At 41.2% G+C, this 18,151-nt stretch overlaps 1 non-coding gene and 44 pseudogenes across 1 annotated transcript; all 45 read left to right on the top strand.

Moving 5' to 3' along the window:
- The first annotated feature begins 163 nt into the window (after positions 1-163).
- Positions 164-282, top strand: LOC128037887 (5S ribosomal RNA; annotated as a pseudogene).
- Positions 283-1,351: 1,069 nt separating this feature from the next.
- Positions 1,352-1,466, top strand: LOC128038053 (5S ribosomal RNA; annotated as a pseudogene).
- Positions 1,467-1,646: 180 nt separating this feature from the next.
- LOC128038067 (5S ribosomal RNA) lies at positions 1,647-1,763 on the top strand (annotated as a pseudogene).
- Positions 1,764-1,942: 179 nt separating this feature from the next.
- Positions 1,943-2,061, top strand: LOC128037793 (5S ribosomal RNA; annotated as a pseudogene).
- Positions 2,062-2,241: 180 nt separating this feature from the next.
- Positions 2,242-2,358, top strand: LOC128037986 (5S ribosomal RNA; annotated as a pseudogene).
- A 177-nt stretch (positions 2,359-2,535) lies between these two features.
- On the top strand, positions 2,536-2,654 carry LOC128037832 (5S ribosomal RNA; annotated as a pseudogene).
- A 180-nt stretch (positions 2,655-2,834) lies between these two features.
- Positions 2,835-2,952, top strand: LOC128038116 (5S ribosomal RNA; annotated as a pseudogene).
- A 175-nt stretch (positions 2,953-3,127) lies between these two features.
- Positions 3,128-3,245, top strand: LOC128038096 (5S ribosomal RNA; annotated as a pseudogene).
- Positions 3,246-3,424: 179 nt separating this feature from the next.
- Positions 3,425-3,542, top strand: LOC128037992 (5S ribosomal RNA; annotated as a pseudogene).
- A 180-nt stretch (positions 3,543-3,722) lies between these two features.
- Positions 3,723-3,839, top strand: LOC128038028 (5S ribosomal RNA; annotated as a pseudogene).
- A 176-nt stretch (positions 3,840-4,015) lies between these two features.
- On the top strand, positions 4,016-4,133 carry LOC128038129 (5S ribosomal RNA; annotated as a pseudogene).
- Positions 4,134-4,312: 179 nt separating this feature from the next.
- Positions 4,313-4,430, top strand: LOC128038085 (5S ribosomal RNA; annotated as a pseudogene).
- A 177-nt stretch (positions 4,431-4,607) lies between these two features.
- Positions 4,608-4,723, top strand: LOC128037861 (5S ribosomal RNA; annotated as a pseudogene).
- A 476-nt stretch (positions 4,724-5,199) lies between these two features.
- Positions 5,200-5,315, top strand: LOC128037859 (5S ribosomal RNA; annotated as a pseudogene).
- A 179-nt stretch (positions 5,316-5,494) lies between these two features.
- On the top strand, positions 5,495-5,609 carry LOC128037885 (5S ribosomal RNA; annotated as a pseudogene).
- Positions 5,610-5,788: 179 nt separating this feature from the next.
- Positions 5,789-5,906, top strand: LOC128038037 (5S ribosomal RNA; annotated as a pseudogene).
- Positions 5,907-6,084: 178 nt separating this feature from the next.
- Positions 6,085-6,202, top strand: LOC128038034 (5S ribosomal RNA; annotated as a pseudogene).
- Positions 6,203-6,381: 179 nt separating this feature from the next.
- LOC128038083 (5S ribosomal RNA) lies at positions 6,382-6,497 on the top strand (annotated as a pseudogene).
- Positions 6,498-6,678: 181 nt separating this feature from the next.
- Positions 6,679-6,794, top strand: LOC128038092 (5S ribosomal RNA; annotated as a pseudogene).
- Positions 6,795-6,972: 178 nt separating this feature from the next.
- Positions 6,973-7,091, top strand: LOC128037994 (5S ribosomal RNA; annotated as a pseudogene).
- Positions 7,092-7,271: 180 nt separating this feature from the next.
- On the top strand, positions 7,272-7,388 carry LOC128038150 (5S ribosomal RNA; annotated as a pseudogene).
- Positions 7,389-7,566: 178 nt separating this feature from the next.
- LOC128038091 (5S ribosomal RNA) lies at positions 7,567-7,681 on the top strand (annotated as a pseudogene).
- Positions 7,682-7,856: 175 nt separating this feature from the next.
- On the top strand, positions 7,857-7,974 carry LOC128037862 (5S ribosomal RNA; annotated as a pseudogene).
- Positions 7,975-8,155: 181 nt separating this feature from the next.
- Positions 8,156-8,275, top strand: LOC128038144 (5S ribosomal RNA; annotated as a pseudogene).
- A 178-nt stretch (positions 8,276-8,453) lies between these two features.
- On the top strand, positions 8,454-8,571 carry LOC128038151 (5S ribosomal RNA; annotated as a pseudogene).
- A 471-nt stretch (positions 8,572-9,042) lies between these two features.
- On the top strand, positions 9,043-9,160 carry LOC128038114 (5S ribosomal RNA; annotated as a pseudogene).
- A 177-nt stretch (positions 9,161-9,337) lies between these two features.
- LOC128038100 (5S ribosomal RNA) lies at positions 9,338-9,453 on the top strand (annotated as a pseudogene).
- A 177-nt stretch (positions 9,454-9,630) lies between these two features.
- Positions 9,631-9,749, top strand: LOC128037779 (5S ribosomal RNA; annotated as a pseudogene).
- A 181-nt stretch (positions 9,750-9,930) lies between these two features.
- Positions 9,931-10,048, top strand: LOC128038102 (5S ribosomal RNA; annotated as a pseudogene).
- Positions 10,049-10,529: 481 nt separating this feature from the next.
- LOC128038117 (5S ribosomal RNA) lies at positions 10,530-10,646 on the top strand (annotated as a pseudogene).
- A 177-nt stretch (positions 10,647-10,823) lies between these two features.
- Positions 10,824-10,944, top strand: LOC128038122 (5S ribosomal RNA; annotated as a pseudogene).
- A 178-nt stretch (positions 10,945-11,122) lies between these two features.
- Positions 11,123-11,238, top strand: LOC128038027 (5S ribosomal RNA; annotated as a pseudogene).
- Positions 11,239-12,014: 776 nt separating this feature from the next.
- On the top strand, positions 12,015-12,132 carry LOC128037967 (5S ribosomal RNA; annotated as a pseudogene).
- A 177-nt stretch (positions 12,133-12,309) lies between these two features.
- On the top strand, positions 12,310-12,426 carry LOC128038112 (5S ribosomal RNA; annotated as a pseudogene).
- Positions 12,427-12,607: 181 nt separating this feature from the next.
- Positions 12,608-12,725, top strand: LOC128037915 (5S ribosomal RNA; annotated as a pseudogene).
- Positions 12,726-12,904: 179 nt separating this feature from the next.
- LOC128038068 (5S ribosomal RNA) lies at positions 12,905-13,023 on the top strand (annotated as a pseudogene).
- A 181-nt stretch (positions 13,024-13,204) lies between these two features.
- Positions 13,205-13,319, top strand: LOC128038069 (5S ribosomal RNA; annotated as a pseudogene).
- Positions 13,320-13,500: 181 nt separating this feature from the next.
- Positions 13,501-13,617, top strand: LOC128038133 (5S ribosomal RNA; annotated as a pseudogene).
- A 478-nt stretch (positions 13,618-14,095) lies between these two features.
- On the top strand, positions 14,096-14,215 carry LOC128038032 (5S ribosomal RNA). Its single transcript, XR_008193453.1, has one exon. It is a non-coding gene; the product is annotated as a 5S ribosomal RNA (ribosomal RNA).
- A 180-nt stretch (positions 14,216-14,395) lies between these two features.
- On the top strand, positions 14,396-14,514 carry LOC128038158 (5S ribosomal RNA; annotated as a pseudogene).
- Positions 14,515-14,994: 480 nt separating this feature from the next.
- Positions 14,995-15,112, top strand: LOC128037964 (5S ribosomal RNA; annotated as a pseudogene).
- A 473-nt stretch (positions 15,113-15,585) lies between these two features.
- LOC128038141 (5S ribosomal RNA) lies at positions 15,586-15,701 on the top strand (annotated as a pseudogene).
- Positions 15,702-17,370: 1,669 nt separating this feature from the next.
- LOC128038031 (5S ribosomal RNA) lies at positions 17,371-17,488 on the top strand (annotated as a pseudogene).
- Positions 17,489-17,672: 184 nt separating this feature from the next.
- On the top strand, positions 17,673-17,790 carry LOC128037917 (5S ribosomal RNA; annotated as a pseudogene).
- A 178-nt stretch (positions 17,791-17,968) lies between these two features.
- LOC128037961 (5S ribosomal RNA) lies at positions 17,969-18,086 on the top strand (annotated as a pseudogene).
- Positions 18,087-18,151: the final 65 nt, after the last annotated feature.

The raw sequence follows: 18,151 nt of genomic DNA, 5'->3' as shown, positions 1-18,151 counted from the left end.
TGTTTTTTAGTTGCATTTTCTCGACGTGGTGTAACTCATTCGTTATTTTCGCTTTTGTGAAATAAACAATTTGAAACGATATTTGGTCGAATTTGCATTTAAATTCGAGGCGCAATCGCGATAAGGGCAGCCTTTATATGAATAGATTGCGCAAGAGTTGACGGGAAGCGATCATACCAAGACTAATGCACCGGATCCCATCGTAACTCCGCAGCTTAAGCGTGTTTGGGCGAGAGTAGTACTAGGATGGGTGACCTCCTCGAAGTCCTCGTGTTGCACCCTCCCATTTTATTTCATATAATGTTTTTTTTAGTTGCATTTTCGACGTGGTGTAACTCATTCGTTATTTATGCTTTTGTGAAATAAACAATTTGAAACGATATTTGGTCGAATTTGCATTTAAATTGAGGCGCAATCGCGATAAGGGGCGCCTTTTATATGAATAGATTGTGCAAGAGTTGACGGGTGCGATCATACCAGACTAATGCACCGATCCCATCGTAACTCCGCAGCTAAGCGTGCTTGGGCAGAGTAGTACTAGGATGGTGACCTCGGAAGTCCTCGTGTTGCACCCTCCCATTTTATTTCATATAATGTTTTTTAGTTGCATTTTCTCGACGTGGTGTAACTCATTCGTTATTTCATGCTTTGTGAAATAAACAATTTGAAACGATATTTGGTCGAATTTGCATTTAAATTGAGGCGAAATCGCGATAAGGGCAGCCTTTATATGAATAGATTGCAAGAGTTGACGGAAAGCGATCATACCAAAGACTAATGCACCGGATCCCATCGTAACTCCGCAGCTAAGCAAGCTTTGGGCGAGAGTAGTACTAGGATGGTGACCTCCGAAGTCCTCGTGTTGCACCCTCCCATTTTATTTCATATAATGTTTTTTTAGTTGCATTTTCTCGACGTGGTGTAACTCATTCGTTATTTTATGCTTTGTGAAATAAACAATTTGAAACGATATTTGGTCGAATTTGCATTTAAATTCGAGGCGCAATCGCGATAAGGGCAGCCTTTATATGAATAGATTATGCAAGAGTTGATGGGTGCGATCATACCAAGACTAATGCACCGATCCCATCGTAACTCCGCAGCTAAGCGCGTGCTTGGGAGAGAGTAGTACTAGGATGGGTGACCTCCTGAAGTCCTCGTGTTGCACCCTCCCATTTTATTTCATATAATGTTTTTTAGTTGCATTTTCTCGACGTGGTGTAACTCATTCGTTATTTTATGCTTTTGTGAAATAAACAATTTGAAACGATATTTGGTCGAATTTGCATTTAAATTGAGGCGAATCGCGATAAGGGGCACTTTTATATGAATAGATTAAGCAAGAGTTGACGGAAGCGATCATACCAAGACTAATGCACCGGATCCCATCGTAACTCCGCAGCTAAGCGTGCTTGGGCGAGAGTAGTACTAGGATGGTGACCTCTGAAGTCCTCGTGTTGCACCCTCCCATTTTATTTCATATAATGTTTTTTAGTTGCATTTTCTCGACGTGGTGTAACTCATTCGTTATTTATGCTTTGTGAAATAAACAATTTGAAACGATATTTGGTCGAATTTGCATTTAAATTCGAGGCGCAATCGCGATAAGGGCAGCCTTTATATGAATAGATTAAGCAAGAGTTGACGGGTGCGATCATACCAAAGACTAATGCACCGGATCCCATCGTAACTCCGCAGCTAAGCTGCTTGGGCGAGAGTAGTACTAGGATGGGTGACCTCTCGAAGTCCTCGTGTTGCACCCTCCCATTTTATTTCATATAATGTTTTTTTAGTTGCATTTTCTCGACGTGGTGTAACTCATTCGTTATTTGCGCTTTGTGAAATAAACAATTTGAAACGATATTTGGTCGAATTTGCATTTAAATTCGAGGCGAATCGCGATAAGGGCAGCCTTTATATGAATAGATTATGCAAGAGTTGACGGTGCGATCATACCAAAGACTAATGCACCGGATCCCATCGTAACTCCGCAGTTAAGCGTGCTTGGGCGAGAGTAGTACTAGGATGGGTGACCTCCTGGAAGTCCTCGTGTTGCACCCTCCCATTTTATTTCATATAATGTTTTTTAGTTGCATTTTCTCGACGTGGTGTAACTCATTCGTTATTTATGCTTTTGTGAAATAAACAATTTGAAACGATATTTGGTCGAATTTGCATTTAAATTCGAGGCGAATCGCGATAAGGGGCAGCCTTTATATGAATAGATTGCGCAAGAGTTGACGGTGCGATCATACCAAAGACTAATGCACCGGATCCCATCGTAACTCCGCAGCTAAGCGTGTTTGGGCGAGAGTAGTACTAGGATGGTGACCTCTGGAAGTCCTCGTGTTGCACCCTCCCATTTTATTTCATATAATGTTTTTTAGTTGCATTTTCTCGACGTGGTGTAACTCATTCGTTATTTTTGCTTTGTGAAATAAACAATTTGAAACGATATTTGGTCGAATTTGCATTTAAATTGAGGCGAATCGCGATAAGGGCAGCCTTTATATGAATAGATTATGCAAGAGTTGATGGTGCGATCATACCAAAGACTAATGCACCGGATCCCATCGTAACTCCGCAGCTAAGCGTGCATGGGCGAGAGTAGTACTAGGATGGGTGACCTCCTGGAAGTCCTCGTGTTGCACCCTCCCATTTTATTTCATATAATGTTTTTTAGTTGCATTTTCGACGTGGTGTAACTCATTCGTTATTTCATGCTTTGTGAAATAAACAATTTGAAACGATATTTGGTCGAATTTGCATTTAAATTCGAGGCGCAATCGCGATAAGGGGCAGCCTTTATATGAATAGATTATGCAAGAGTTGACGGGTGCGATCATACCAAAGACTAATGCACCGGATCCCATCGTAACTCCGCAGCTTAAGCGTGCTGGGCGAGAGTAGTACTAGGATGGGTGACCTCCCGAAGTCCTCGTGTTGCACCCTCCCATTTTATTTCATATAATTTTTTTAGTTGCATTTTCTCGACGTGGTGTAACTCATTCGTTATTTGCTTTTGTGAAATAAACAATTTGAAACGATATTTGGTCGAATTTGCATTTAAATTCGAGGCGAATCGCGATAAGGGCACTCTTTATATGAATAGATTGCAAGAGTTGACGGGTGCGATCATACCAAAGACTAATGCACCGGATCCCATCGTAACTCCGCAGCTAAGCGTGTGCTTGGGCGAGAGTAGTACTAGGATGGTGACCTCCGAAGTCCTCGTGTTGCACCCTCCCATTTTATTTCATATAATGTTTTTTAGTTGCATTTTCTCGACGTGGTGTAACTCATTCGTTATTTGCGCTTTTGTGAAATAAACAATTTGAAACGATATTTGGTCGAATTTGCATTTAAATTTGAGGCGAATCGCGATAAGGGCAGCCTTTATATGAATAGATTATGCAAGAGTTGACGGTGCGATCATACCAAAGACTAATGCACCGGATCCCATCGTAACTCCGCAGCTAAGCGTGCTTGGGCGAGAGTAGTACTAGGATGGTGACCTCCTGGAAGTCCTCGTGTTGCACCCTCCCATTTTATTTCATATAATGTTTTTTAGTTGCATTTTCTCGACGTGGTGTAACTCATTCGTTATTTGCGCTTTGTGAAATAAACAATTTGAACGATATTTGGTCGAATTTGCATTTAAATTCGAGGCTAAATCGCGATAAGGGGCAGCCTTTATATGAATAGATTGCGCAAGAGTTGACGGGTGCGATCATACCAAAGACTAATGCACCGGATCCCATCGTAACTCCGCAGTTAAGCGTGTTTGCGAGAGTAGTACTAGGATGGGTGACCTCCTCGAAGTCCTCGTGTTGCACCCTCCCATTTTATTTCATATAATGTTTTTTTAGTTGCATTTTCTCGACGTGGTGTAACTCATTCGTTATTTATGCTTTGAAATAAACAATTTGAAACGATATTTGGTCGAATTTGCATTTAAATTGAGGCTAAATCGCGATAAGGGCAGCCTTTATATGAATAGATTGCAAGAGTTGACGGAAGCGATCATACCAAAGACTAATGCACCGGATCCCATCAACTCCGCAGCTAAGCTGTGTTTGGGCGAGAGTAGTACTAGGATGGTGACCTCCCTGGAAGTCCTCGTGTTGCACCCTCCCATTTTATTTCATATAATGTTTTTTTAGTTGCATTTTCTCGACGTGGTGTAACTCATTCGTTATTTATGCTTTGTGAAATAAACAATTTGAAACGATATTTGGTCGAATTTGCATTTAAATTGAGGCGAATCAATGATAAGGGGCCTTTATATGAATAGATTGCGCAAGAGTTGATTTGGTGCGATCATACCAAAGACTAATGCACCGGATCCCATCGTAACTCCGCAGCTAAGCGTGCTTTGGGAGAGTAGTACTAGGATGGGTGACCTCCTGGAAGTCCTCGTGTTGCACCCTCCCATTTTATTTCATATAATGTTTTTTAGTTGCATTTTCTCGACGTGGTGTAACTCATTCGTTATTTATGCTTTGTGAAATAAACAATTTGAAACGATATTTGGTCGAATTTGCATTTAAATTCGAGGCGAATCGCGATAAGGGGCACCTTTATATGAATAGATTACGCAAGAGTTGATGTGCGATCATACCAGACTAATGCACCGGATCCCATCGTAACTCCGCAGCTAAGCGTGCTTGGGCGAGAGTAGTACTAGGATGGGTGACCTCCGGAAGTCCTCGTGTTGCACCCTCCCATTTTATTTCATATAATGTTTTTTTAGTTGCATTTTCTCGACGTGGTGTAACTCATTCGTTATTTATGCTTTGTGAAATAAACAATTTGAAACGATATTTGGTCGAATTTGCATTTAAATTCGAGGCGAAAATCGCGATAAGGGCACCTTTATATGAATAGATTATGCAAGAGTTGGTAAAGCGATCATACCAAAGACTAATGCACCGGATCCCATCGTAACTCCAGCTAAGCGTGCTTGGGCGAGAGTAGTACTAGGATGGTGACCTCCTCGAAGTCCTCGTGTTGCACCCTCCCATTTTATTTCATATAATGTTTTTTTAGTTGCATTTTCTCGACGTGGTGTAACTCATTCGTTATTTATGCTTTTGTGAAATAAACAATTTGAAACGATATTTGGTCGAATTTGCATTTAAATTCGAGGCGAATCGCGATAAGGGCAGCCTTTATATGAATAGATTAGCAAGAGTTGATGGGTGCGATCATACCAAAGACTAATGCACCGGATCCCATCGTAACTCCGCAGCTAAGCGTTTGGGCGAGAGTAGTACTAGGATGGGTGACCTCTGGAAGTCCTCGTGTTGCACCCTCCCATTTTATTTCATATAATGTTTTTTAGTTGCATTTTCTCGACGTGGTGTAACTCATTCGTTATTTATGCTTTTGTGAAATAAACAATTTGAAACGATATTTGGTCGAATTTGCATTTAAATTGAGGCTAATCGCGATAAGGGCAGCCTTTATATGAATAGATTATGCAAGAGTTGGCGGGTGCGATCATACCAAGACTAATGCACCGGATCCCATCGTAACTCCGCAGTTAAGCGTGCTTGGGCGAGAGTAGTACTAGGATGGTGACCTCCGAAGTCCTCGTGTTGCACCCTCCCATTTTATTTCATATAATGTTTTTTAGTTGCATTTTCTCGACGTGGTGTAACTCATTCGTTATTTATGCTTGTGAAATAAACAATTTGAAACGATATTTGGTCGAATTTGCATTTAAATTCGAGGCGAATCGCGATAAGGGCATTCCTTTATATGAATAGATTGTGCAAGAGTTGACGGATGCGATCATACCAAAGACTAATGCACCGGATCCCATCGTAACTCCGCAGCTAAGCGTGCTTGGGCGAGAGTAGTACTAGGATGGTGACCTCCTCGAAGTCCTCGTGTTGCACCCTCCCATTTTATTTCATATAATGTTTTTTTAGTTGCATTTTCTCGACGTGGTGTAACTCATTCGTTATTTGCGCTGTGAAATAAACAATTTGAAACGATATTTGGTCTAATTTGCATTTAAATTCGAGGCGAATCGCGATAAGGGCAGCCTTTATATGAATAGATTGCGCAAGAGTTGACGGGTATGATCATACCAAAGACTAATGCACCGGATCCCATCGTAACTCCGCAGCTAAGCGTGCTTGGGCGAGAGTAGTACTAGGATGGGTGACCTCCTGAAGTCCTCGTGTTGCACCCTCCCATTTTATTTCATATAATGTTTTTTTAGTTGCATTTTCTCGACGTGGTGTAACTCATTCGTTATTTATGCTTTGTGAAATAAACAATTTGAAACGATATTTGGTCGAATTTGCATTTAAATTTCGAGGCGCAATCGCGATAAGGGCAGCCTTTATATGAATAGATTGCAAGAGTTGACGGTGCGATCATACCAAAGACTAATGCACCGGATCCCATCGTAACTCCGCAGCTAAGCGGCTTGGGCGAGAGTAGTACTAGGATGGGTGACCTCCGAAGTCCTCGTGTTGCACCCTCCCATTTTATTTCATATAATGTTTTTTAGTTGCATTTTCTCGACGTGGTGTAACTCATTCGTTATTTTATGCTTTTGTGAAATAAACAATTTGAAACGATATTTGGTCGAATTTGCATTTAAATTTGAGGCGAAATCGCTGATAAGGGCAGCCTTTATATGAATAGATTGCAAGAGTTGGCGGGTGCGATCATACCAAAGACTAATGCACCGGATCCCATCGTAACTCCGCAGCAAGCGTGCTTGGGCGAGAGTAGTACTAGGATGGGTGACCTCCGAAGTCCTCGTGTTGCACCCTCCCATTTTATTTCATATAATTTTTTTTAGTTGCATTTTCTCGACGTGGTGTAACTCATTCGTTATTTGCGCTTTTGTGAAATAAACAATTTGAAACGATATTTGGTCGAATTTGCATTTAAATTCGAGGCGAATCGCGATAAGGGCAACTTTATATGAATAGATTAAGCAAGAGTTGACGGTGCGATCATACCAAAGACTAATGCACCGGATCCCATCGTAACTCAGCAGTTAAGCGTGCTTGGGCGAGAGTAGTACTAGGATGGGTGACCTCCTCGAAGTCCTCGTGTTGCACCCTCCCATTTTATTTCATATAATGTTTTTTTAGTTGCATTTTCTCGACGTGGTGTAACTCATTCGTTATTTGCGCTTTGTGAAATAAACAATTTGAAACGATATTTGGTCGAATTTGCATTTAAATTCGAGGCGAATCACGATAAGGGCAGCCTTTATATGAATAGATTGCGCAAGAGTTGACGGGTGCGATCATACCAAAGACTAATGCACCGATCCCATCGTAACTCCGCAGCTAAGCGTGTTTAAGCGAGAGTAGTACTAGGATGGGTGACCTCCTGAAGTCCTCGTGTTGCACCCTCCCATTTTATTTCATATAATGTTTTTTAGTTGCATTTTCTCGACGTGGTGTAACTCATTCGTTATTTATGCTTTGAAATAAACAATTTGAAACGATATTTGGTCGAATTTGCATTTAAATTTGAGGCTTAATCACGATAAGGGCAGCCTTTATATGAATAGATTGCGCAAGAGTTGACGGGTGCGATCATACCAGACTAATGCACCGGATCCCATCGTAACTCCGCAGCTAAGTTAAGCTTGGGCGAGAGTAGTACTAGGATGGGTGACCTCCGGAAGTCCTCGTTGCACCCTCCCATTTTATTTCATATAATGTTTTTTTAGTTGCATTTTCTCGACGTGTGTAACTCATTCGTTATTTATGCTTTGTGAAATAAACAATTTGAAACGATATTTGGTCGAATTTGCATTTAAATTCGAGGCTAAATCGCGATAAGGGGCCTTTATATGAATAGATTGCAAGAGTTGGCGGTGCGATCATACCAAAGACTAATGCACCGGATCCCATCGTAACTCCGCAGCTAAGCGTGTTTGGGCGAGAGTAGTACTAGGATGGGTGACCTCTCGAAGTCCTCGTGTTGCACCCTCCCATTTTATTTCATATAATGTTTTTTTAGTTGCATTTTCTCGACGTGGTGTAACTCATTCGTTATTTATGCTTTTGTGAAATAAACAATTTGAAACGATATTTGGTCGAATTTGCATTTAAATTTGAGGCGCAATCGCGATAAGGGCAACTTTTATATGAATAGATTATGCAAGAGTTGACGGTGCGATCATACCAAAGACTAATGCACCGGATCCCATCGTAACTCCGCAGCTTAAGCGTGCTTGGGAGAGAGTAGTACTAGGATGGGTGACCTCCTCGAAGTCCTCGTGTTGCACCCTCCCATTTTATTTCATATAATGTTTTTTTAGTTGCATTTTCTCGACGTGGTGTAACTCATTCGTTATTTACGCTTTGTGAAATAAACAATTTGAAACGATATTTGGTCGAATTTGCATTTAAATTGAGGCATAATCGCGATAAGGGCGCCTTTATATGAATAGATTAAGCAAGAGTTGACGGTGTGATCATACAAAGACTAATGCACCGGATCCCATCGTAACTCCGCAGCTAAGCGCTGCTTGGGCGAGAGTAGTACTAGGATGGTGACCTCCTCGAAGTCCTCGTGTTGCACCCTCCCATTTTATTTCATATAATGTTTTTTTAGTTGCATTTTCGACGGGTGTAACTCATTCGTTATTTATGCTTGTGAAATAAACAATTTGAAACGATATTTGGTCGAATTTGCATTTAAATTCGAGGCGCAATCGCGATAAGGGCAGCCTTTATATGAATAGATTATGCAAGAGTTGACGGTGCGATCATACCAAAGACTAATGCACCGGATCCCATCGTAACTCCGCAGCTAAGCGCTGCTTGGGCGAGAGTAGTACTAGGATGGGTGACCTCCGAAGTCCTCGTTGCACCCTCCCATTTTATTTCATATAATGTTTTTTAGTTGCATTTTCTCGACGTGGTGTAACTCATTCGTTATTTGCGCTTTTGTGAAATAAACAATTTGAAACGATATTTGGTCGAATTTGCATTTAAATTTGAGGCGAATCGCGATAAGGGCAGCCTTTATATGAATAGATTGCGCAAGAGTTGACGGTGCGATCATACCAAAGACTAATGCACCGGATCCCATCGTAACTCCGCAGCTTAAGCGTGTTGGGCGAGAGTAGTACTAGGATGGGTGACCTCCGGAAGTCCTCGTGTTGCACCCTCCCATTTTATTTCATATAATGTTTTTTAGTTGCATTTTCTCGACGTGGTGTAACTCATTCGTTATTTATGCTTTTGTGAAATAAACAATTTGAAACGATATTTGGTCGAATTTGCATTTAAATTGAGGCGAATCGCGATAAGGGCAGCCTTTATATGAATAGATTAAGCAAGAGTTGACGTGCGATCATACCAAAGACTAATGCACCGGATCCCATCGTAACTCCGCAGCTAAGCGTGTTTGGCGAGAGTAGTACTAGGATGGGTGACCTCGGAAGTCCTCGTGTTGCACCCTCCCATTTTATTTCATATAATGTTTTTTAGTTGCATTTTCGACGTGGTGTAACTCATTCGTTATTTGCGCTTTGTGAAATAAACAATTTGAAACGATATTTGGTCGAATTTGCATTTAAATTCGAGGCGTTAATCGCGATAAGGGCACTTTATATGAATAGATTGCGCAAGAGTTGGCGGGTGCGATCATACCAAAGACTAATGCACCGGATCCCATCGTAACTCCGCAGCTAAGCGTGCTTGGGCGAGAGTAGTACTAGGATGGGTGACCTCCTCGAAGTCCTCGTGTTGCACCCTCCCATTTTATTTCATATAATGTTTTTTTAGTTGCATTTTCTCGACGTGGTGTAACTCATTCGTTATTTGCGCTTTTGTGAAATAAACAATTTGAAACGATATTTGGTCGAATTTGCATTTAAATTCGAGGCGAATCGCGATAAGGGCACTTTTATATGAATAGATTATGCAAGAGTTGACTTGGTGCGATCATACCAAAGACTAATGCACCGGATCCCATCGTAACTCCGCAGCTAAGCGTGCTTGGGCGTAGAGTAGTACTAGGATGGGTGACCTCCGAAGTCCTCGTGTTGCACCCTCCCATTTTATTTCATATAATGTTTTTTAGTTGCATTTTCTCGACGTGGTGTAACTCATTCGTTATTTGCGCTTTGTGAAATAAACAATTTGAAACGATATTTGGTCGAATTTGCATTTAAATTCGAGGCGAATCGCATGATAAGGGGCAGCCTTTATATGAATAGATTGCGCAAGAGTTGACGGGTGCGATCATACCAAAGACTAATGCACCGGATCCCATCGTAACTCCGCAGCTAAGCGTGTTTGCTTAGAGAGTAGTACTAGGATGGATGACCTCCGGAAGTCCTCGTGTTGCACCCTCCCATTTTATTTCATATAATGTTTTTTTAGTTGCATTTTCGACGTGGTGTAACTCATTCGTTATTTGCGCTTTTGTGAAATAAACAATTTGAAACGATATTTGGTCGAATTTGCATTTAAATTTGAGGCTAATCGCGATAAGGGCAGCCTTTATATGAATAGATTATGCAAGAGTTGACGGAAAGCGATCATACCAAAGACTAATGCACCGGATCCCATCGTAACTCCGCAGCTAAGCGTGCTTGGGCGAGAGTAGTACTAGGATGGTGACCTCCGGAAGTCCTCGTGTTGCACCCTCCCATTTTATTTCATATAATGTTTTTTAGTTGCATTTTCTCGACGTGGTGTAACTCATTCGTTATTTATGCTTTGTGAAATAAACAATTTGAAACGATATTTGGTCTAATTTGCATTTAAATTTGAGGCGAATCGCGATAAGGGGCACTTTATATGAATAGATTGCGCAAGAGTTGACGGTGCGATCATACCAAAGACTAATGCACCGGATCCCATCGTAACTCCGCAGTTAAGCGAAGTTTGGGCTTAGAGTAGTACTAGGATGGGTGACCTCCTGGAAGTCCTCGTGTTGCACCCTCCCATTTTATTTCATATAATGTTTTTTTAGTTGCATTTTCTCGACGTGGTGTAACTCATTCGTTATTTATGCTTTTGTGAAATAAACAATTTGAAACGATATTTGGTCGAATTTGCATTTAAATTGAGGCGAATCGCGATAAGGGGCACTTTTATATGAATAGATTGCAAGAGTTGACGGAAGCGATCATACCAAAGACTAATGCACCGGATCCCATCGTAACTCCGCAGCTAAGCGTTTGGGCGAGAGTAGTACTAGGATGGGTGACCTCCGGAAGTCCTCGTGTTGCACCCTCCCATTTTATTTCATATAATGTTTTTTTAGTTGCATTTTCTCGACGTGGTGTAACTCATTCGTTATTTGCGCTTGTGAAATAAACAATTTGAAACGATATTTGGTCGAATTTGCATTTAAATTCGAAGAATCGCGATAAGGGCAGCCTTTATATGAATAGATTATGCAAGAGTTGACGGTGCGATCATACCAAAGACTAATGCACCGGATCCCATCGTAACTCCGCAGCTTGCTGCGCTTGGGCGAGAGTAGTACTAGGATGGGTGACCTCCTGGAAGTCCTCGTGGTTGCACCCTCCCATTTTATTTCATATAATGTTTTTTAGTTGCATTTTCTCGACGTGGTGTAACTCATTCGTTATTTATGCTTTGTGAAATAAACAATTTGAAACGATATTTGGTCGAATTTGCATTTAAATTCGAGGTAAGAATCGCGATAAGGGCAACCTTTATATGAATAGATTATGCAAGAGTTGGCGGGTGCGATCATACCAAAGACTAATGCAATTGGATCCCATCGTAACTCCGCAGCTTAAGCGTGTTTGGGCGAGAGTAGTACTAGGATGGTGACCTCCGAAGTCCTCGTGTTGCACCCTCCCATTTTATTTCATATAATGTTTTTTTAGTTGCATTTTCTCGACGTGGTGTAACTCATTCGTTATTTGGCGCTTTGTGAAATAAACAATTTGAAACGATATTTGGTCGAATTTGCATTTAAATTCGAGGCGAATCGCGATAAGGGCAGCCTTTATATGAATAGATTGCGCAAGAGTTGACGGAAGCGATCATACCAAAGACTAATGCACCGGATCCCATCGTAACTCCGCAGCTAAGCGTGCTTGGGCGAGAGTAGTACTAGGATGGGTGACCTCCGGAAGTCCTCGTGTTGCACCCTCCCATTTTATTTCATATAATGTTTTTTTAGTTGCATTTTCTCGACGTGGTGTAACTCATTCGTTATTTATGCTTTGTGAAATAAACAATTTGAAACGATATTTGGTCGAATTTGCATTTAAATTCGAGGAATCGCGATAAGGGCAGCCTTTATATGAATAGATTATGCAAGAGTTGACGGTGCGATCATACCAAAGACTAATGCACCGGATCCCATCGTAACTCCGCAGCTAAGCGCTGCTTGGGCGAGAGTAGTACTAGGATGGGTGACCTCGAAGTCCTCGTGTTGCACCCCTCCCATTTTATTTCATATAATGTTTTTTAGTTGCATTTTCTCGACGTGGTGTAACTCATTCGTTATTTGTGTTTTGTGAAATAAACAATTTGAAACGATATTTGGTCGAATTTGCATTTAAATTTGAGGTTAATCGCGATAAGGGGTAGCCTTTATATGAATAGATTATGCAAGAGTTGGCGGGGGCGATCATACCAAAGACTAATGCACCGGATCCCATCGTAACTCCGCAGCTAAGCGTGCTTGGGCGAGAGTAGTACTAGGATGGGTGACCTCTGGAAGTCCTCGTGTTGCACCCTCCCATTTTATTTCATATAATTTTTTTAGTTGCATTTTCTCGACGTGGTGTAACTCATTCGTTATTTATGCTTTTGTGAAATAAACAATTTGAAACGATATTTGGTCGAATTTGCATTTAAATTCGAGGCGCAATCGCGATAAGGGCGCTTTTATATGAATAGATTATGCAAGAGTTGACGGGTGTTGATCATACCAAAGACTAATGCACCGGATCCCATCGTAACTCCGCAGCTAAGCGTGCTTGGGCGAGAGTAGTACTAGGATGGTGACCTCCTGGAAGTCCTCGTGTTGCACCCTCCCATTTTATTTCATATAATGTTTTTTTAGTTGCATTTTCTCGACGTGGTGTAACTCATTCGTTATTTGCGCTTTTGTGAAATAAACAATTTGAAACGATATTTGGTCGAATTTGCATTTAAATTTGAGGCGAATCATGATAAGGGCAGCCTTTATATGAATAGATTATGCAAGAGTTGACGGGTGCGATCATACCAAAGACTAATGCACCGGATCCCATCGTAACTCCGCAGCTAAGCGTGCTTGGGCGAGAGTAGTACTAGGATGGTGACCTCGAAGTCCTCGTGTTGCACCCTCCCATTTTATTTCATATAATGTTTTTTTAGTTGCATTTTCTATACGTGGTGTAACTCATTCGTTATTTGCGCTGTGTGAAATAAACAATTTGAAACGATATTTGGTCGAATTTGCATTTAAATTCGAGGCGCAATCGCGATAAGGGCAGCCTTTATATGAATAGATTGCTAAGAGTTGACTTGCAGCGATCATACCAAAGACTAATGCACCGGATCCCATCGTAACTCCGCAGCTAAGCGTGCTTGGGCGAGAGTAGTACTAGGATGGATGACCTCCGAAGTCCTCGTGTTGCACCCTCCCATTTTATTTCATATAATGTTTTTTAGTTGCATTTTCTCGACGTGGTGTAACTCATTCGTTATTTATGCTTTGTGAAATAAACAATTTGAAACGATATTTGGTCGAATTTGCATTTAAATTTGAGGCTAATCGCGATAAGGGGTAAGCCTTTATATGAATAGATTGCGCAAGAGTTGACGGAAGATCATACCAAAGACTAATGCACCGATCCCATCGTAACTCCGCAGCTAAGCGTGCTTAAGGCGAGAGTAGTACTAGGATGGGTGACCTCCTGGAAGTCCTCGTGTTGCACCCTCCCATTTTATTTCATATAATGTTTTTTTAGTTGCATTTTCTCGACGTGGTGTAACTCATTCGTTATTTACGTTTTGTGAAATAAACAATTTGAAACGATATTTGGTCGAATTTGCATTTAAATTCGAGGCGAATCGCGATAAGGGGCAGCCTTTATATGAATAGATTATGCAAGAGTTGACGGTGCGATCATACCAAAGACTAATGCACCGGATCCCATCAGAACTCCGCATTTAAGCGTGCTTGGGCGAGAGTAGTACTAGGATGGGTGACCTCCTGGGAAGTCCTCGTGTTGCACCCCTCCCATTTTATTTCATATAATTTTTTTTAGTTGCATTTTCTCGACGTGGTGTAACTCAATCGTTATTTGTGTTTTGTGAAATAAACAATTTGAAACGATATTTGGTCGAATTTGCATTTAAATTCGAGGCGAATCGCGATAAGGGCGCCTTTTATATGAATAGATTGCGCAAGAGTTGACGGGTGCGATCATACCAAAGACTAATGCACCGGATCCCATCGTAACTCCGCAGCTAAGCGTGTTGGGCGAGAGTAGTACTAGGATGGGTGACCTCCTTGGAAGTCCTCGTGTTGCACCCCTCCCATTTTATTTCATATAATGTTTTTAGTTGCATTTTCTCGACGTGGTGTAACTCATTCGTTATTTGCGCTTTGTGAAATAAACAATTTGAAACGATATTTGGTCGAATTTGCATTTAAATTGAGGCGAAATCGCGATAAGGGGCGCCTTTATATGAATAGATTGCAAGAGTTGAATGAAAAGCGATCATACCAAAGACTAATGCACCGATCCCATCGTAACTCCGCAGCTTAAGCGAAGTTTCAGCGAGAGTAGTACTAGGATGGGTGACCTCCCGAAGTCCTCGTGTTGCACCCTCCCATTTTATTTCATATAATGTTTTTTTAGTTGCATTTTCTCGACGTGGTGTAACTCATTCGTTATTTTCGCTTGTGAAATAAACAATTTGAAACGATATTTGGTCGAATTTGCATTTAAATTCGAGGCGCAATCGCGATAAGGGCAGCCTTTATATGAATAGATTGCGCAAGAGTTGACGGGCAAGCGATCATACCAAAGACTAATGCACCGGATCCCATCGTAACTCCGCAGTTAAGCGTGTTTGGGCGAGAGTAGTACTAGGATGGGTGACCTCCGGAAGTCCTCGTGTTGCACCCTCCCATTTTATTTCATATAATGTTTTTTTAGTTGCATTTTCTCGACGTGGTGTAACTCATTCGTTATTTATGCTTTGTGAAATAAACAATTTGAAACGATATTTGGTCGAATTTGCATTTAAATTCGAGGCGAAACTGCGATAAGGGCAGCCTTTATATGAATAGATTGCGCAAGAGTTGGCGGTGCGATCATACCAAAGACTAATGCACCGATCCCATCGTAACTCCGCAGCTAAGCGTGCTTAGGCGAGAGTAGTACTAGGATGGGTGACCTCTCGAAGTCCTCGTGTTGCACCCTCCCATTTTATTTCATATAATGTTTTTTTAGTTGCATTTTCGACGTGGTGTAACTCATTCGTTATTTTCGCTTTGTGAAATAAATAATTTGAACGATATTTGCTCGAATTTGCATTTAAATTCGAGGCTAATCTGTGATAAGGGCAGCTTTTATATGAATAGATTGTAAGAGTTGACGGGTGCGATCATACCAAAGACTAATGCACCGGATCCCATCGTAACTCCGCAGGTAAGCGTGTTTGGGCGTAGAGTAGTACTAGGATGGTGACCTCGAAGTCCTCGTGTTGCACCCTCCCATTTTATTTCATATAATGTTTTTTTAGTTGCATTTTCTCGACGTGGTGTAACTCATTCGTTATTTGGCGCTTTTGTGAAATAAACAATTTGAACGATATTTGGCCTAATTTACATTTAAATTCGATGTTAAATCAAGATAAGGGCATCCTTTATATGAATAGATTATAAGAGTTGGCGTGGTGCGTATCATACCAAAGACTAATGCACCTTGATCCCATCGTAACTCCAGCAACTTATGTTTGGGCAGAATAGTACTAGTATGGGTGACCTCTCGAAGTCCTCGTGTTGCACCCCTCCCATTTTATTTCATATAATGTTTTTGTTGTTGCATTTTCTCGACGTGTGTAACTCCATTCGTTATTTTCGTTTTGTGAAAGAAATAATTTAGAACGATATACTGGTCGAATTTGTATTTAAATTTGAGGCGTTAGTCGCTATCAAAAGCACTTTTTTATATGAAAAGATTGCGTAAGAGTTGATAAAGCGATTATACCAAAGACTAATGCACCGGATCCCTTCAAAACTCCGCAGCTTGACCGTGTTTGGGCGAGAGTAGTACTAGGATGGGTGACGCCGGAAGTCCTCGTATGCACCCTCCCATTTTATTTCATATAAATTTTTAGTTGCATTTTCTCGTGGTGTAACTCAATCGTTATTCAAGCTTTGTGAAATAAACAATTTGAAACGATATTTGGTCAAATTTGCATTTAAATTCGAGAAGAATCGCGATAAGGGCGTCCTTTATATGAATAGATTATGCTAAGAGTTGACGGAAAGCGATCATACCAAAGACTAATGCACCGGATCCCATCGTAACTCCACAGCTTACGTGTTTGCTTAAGTAGAGTAGTACTTAGGATGGGTGACCTCTCGAAGTCCTCGTGTTGCACCCCACCCATTTTATTTCATATAATGTTTTTTTAGTTGCATTTTCTCGATGCGTGGTGTAACTCAATCGTTATTCGCTGCTTTTGTGAAATAAACAATTTGAAACGACATTTGGCCTAATTTGTATTTAAATTTGAGGCGAATCACGATAGGGGCACCTTTATATGAATAGATTTGCAAGAGTTGGCGGTGCGATCATACCAAAGACTAATGCACCGGATCCCATCGTAACTCCGCTAAGCGCGTTTTGGGCGAGAGTAGTACTAGGATGGGTGACTCTCGAAGTCCTCGTGTTGCACCCTCCCATTTTATTTCATATAATTTTTTTTAGTTGCATTTTCTCGACGTGGTGTAACTCATTCGTTATTTATGCTTTTGTGAAATAAACAATTTGAACGATATTTGGTCGAATTTGCATTTAAATTCGAGGCGCAATCGCGATAAGGGGCATCCTTTATATGAATAGATTGCAAGAGTTGACGGGTGCGATCATACCAAAGACTAATGCAACCGGATCCCATCGTAATTCGTAAGCTTGCTTGGCTTATAGAGTAGTACTAGGATGGGTGACCTCCCGAAGTCCTCGTGTTGCACCCTCCCATTTTATTTCATATAATGTTTTTTTAGTTGCATTTTCTCGACGTGGTGTAACTCATTCGTTATTTTCGCTTTGTGAAATAAACAATTTGAAACGATATTTGGTCGAATTTGCATTTAAATTCGAGGCGAATCGCGATAAGGGCAAACTTTATATGAATAGATTGTGCAAGAGTTGATTTGCGCGATCATACCAAAGACTAATGCACCGGATCCCATCGTAACTCCGCAGCTAAGCGTGCTTGGGCGAGAGTAGTACTAGGATGGGTGACCTCCGGAAGTCCTCGTGTTGCACCCTCCCATTTTATTTCATATAATGTTTTTTTAGTTGCATTTTCTCGACGTGGTGTAACTCATTCGTTATTTTCGCTTTTGTGAAATAAACAATTTGAAACGATATTTGGTCGAATTTGCATTTAAATTCGAGGCGCAAGAATCGCGATAAGGGCAGCCTTTATATGAATAGATTGCGCAAGAGTTGACGGTGCGATCATACCAAAGACTAATGCACCGGATCCCATCGTAACTCCGCAGCTAAGCGTGCTTGGGCGAGAGTAGTACTAGGATGGGTGACCTCCGGAAGTCCTCGTGTTGCACCCTCCCATTTTATTTCATATAATGTTTTTTTAGTTGCATTTTCTCGACGTGGTGTAACTCATTCGTTATTTATGCTTTTGTGAAATAAACAATTTGAAACGATATTTGGTCGAATTTGCATTTAAATTCGAGGCGAATCGCGATAAGGGCAGCCTTTATATGAATAGATTGCAAGAGTTGACGGTGCGATCATACCAAAGACTAATGCACCGGATCCCATCGTAACTCCGCAGCTAAGCGTGCTTGGGCGAGAGTAGTACTAGGATGGGTGACCTCTGGAAGTCCTCGTGTTGCACCCTCCCATTTTATTTCATATAATGTTTTTTTAGTTGCATTTTCTCGACGTGGTGTAACTCATTCGTTA

This window comes from Gossypium raimondii, unplaced genomic scaffold (genome assembly GCF_025698545.1).
Source record: "Gossypium raimondii isolate GPD5lz unplaced genomic scaffold, ASM2569854v1 Contig00275, whole genome shotgun sequence".
NCBI lineage: Eukaryota > Viridiplantae > Streptophyta > Magnoliopsida > Malvales > Malvaceae > Gossypium > Gossypium raimondii.
This window is presented reverse-complemented; position numbering and strand designations above follow the sequence as displayed.